Raw genomic sequence first — 1,552 nt, 5'->3', positions numbered from 1 at the left:
GACATAAAAATAACGATTTAATTTTTAAAATGTAATAGACGTCCCCGCACTATTCTGCAGAAACAGTACGTCGTACGTCATTTAACAACGATAAGCAAGTAAGATTCCGCTAGCTGAAATAAGATTTCTTAAAGCTGTGTAAGGGCGTACTAAATCTGAGAGCTTAAGAAACAGTGACGCTAGGGAGAAATCAAACGTGTTTAATGTAAGAAACAAAACTGAAAGCAAGCGTATAAAATGAAGTGAATGTCTCTACAGAGCACGGCGCCAGACAGTTTTCAAAGTCAGAAATTATGATCCTCTAGGCTGAAGGTTAGGCAACGGCCTTGCCACAGTGGATACACCGGTTCCCGTGAGATCACCGAAGCTAAGCGCTGTCGGGCGTGGCTGGCACTTGGATGGGTGACCATCCAGGCGCCATGCGCTGTTGCCATTTTTCGGGGTGCACTCAGCCTCAGCCTCGTGATGCCAATTGAGGAGCGGCTCGACCGAATAGTAGCAGCTCCGGTCAAAGAAAACCATCATAACGACCGGGAGAGCGGTGTGCTCACCACACGCCCCTCCTATCCGCTTCCTCAACTGAGGTTGACACGGCGGTCGGATGGTCCCGGTGGGCCACTTGTGGCCTGAAGACGGAGTGCTTTTTTGTTTTTTTAGCATGAAAATTGGTGTCGCACCAGGTAAAGGCCCAATACTTAAAGAGCAGAAGAGAGGAATGATTTGTTTGCTGCATTTGAGGAAGGAGGAATGCAGAACGAGATATTATGCCAACAACGCACCATCATACGACACAGCAGTTAGTGCCCCGACGCTTCCATCGTGATCGAACGGGGCCGGAAAGACGAAGAACGAAGTGGCAGGCCACATCCGTGTGAAGAACCGGGGATGTAAAGAGCACGGAGAACAGCGTGTGACAACCTAGACGAGGAGATGTGTACAGACGAAGTGACTTTCAACTGGTGAGCAACTGACCGCCCAGATGAACCCACAGTGTCTCCTCAACAGTTCAGCGAACGTTGTTGCATATGGGGCTTCGCTACGGGTGGCTGGTACATTCACCTACGCCGACTTCTGTTAATCAACGACGAAGGCTGGAATGTGCGCGCCAGTACCAAATCCGGACGTTCACTGAGTGGTGACAATTGGCTTTTTCAGATAAATAACATTTCATTCTGCACTGGACAGACGGCCGTCGGCATGTACGGCGTGAAACGTCTGAAAACAAACACCCTGCAGCTATCGTCGGAAGGCCCCAAGCTGGAGGAGGCAGCATTATGGCTTGGAGAACAATTTTGCACATTTCCTCGATGCTCTAGTCATTCTGGAAGGCCCAATGGAACAACATAAATATGCATCGAACCATGGGACCGTGTCCATCGCTACATGGACTTCGTTTTTCTTCAGCATGATGGCGTGCACCATCAGGGCTACGCAACGTGTCACACAGCTCGCAGTGTACATCCTTGGTTGGAAGAGCTTCGGGATGAGTTTACCGTGCTCCCCTAGGCACCAAACTCCAAGTATTTACGTCACAGACTCAGGATTGGAGCAC

At 49.7% G+C, this 1,552-nt stretch overlaps 1 pseudogene; it reads left to right on the top strand.

Annotated features, from left to right (window-relative positions):
* Positions 1-316: 316 nt before the first annotated feature.
* On the top strand, positions 317-433 carry LOC124597478 (annotated as a pseudogene).
* Positions 434-1,552: the final 1,119 nt, after the last annotated feature.

Source organism: Schistocerca americana, chromosome 2 (genome assembly GCF_021461395.2).
Source record: "Schistocerca americana isolate TAMUIC-IGC-003095 chromosome 2, iqSchAmer2.1, whole genome shotgun sequence".
In the NCBI taxonomy this organism is placed as follows: domain Eukaryota; kingdom Metazoa; phylum Arthropoda; class Insecta; order Orthoptera; family Acrididae; genus Schistocerca; species Schistocerca americana.
This window is presented reverse-complemented; position numbering and strand designations above follow the sequence as displayed.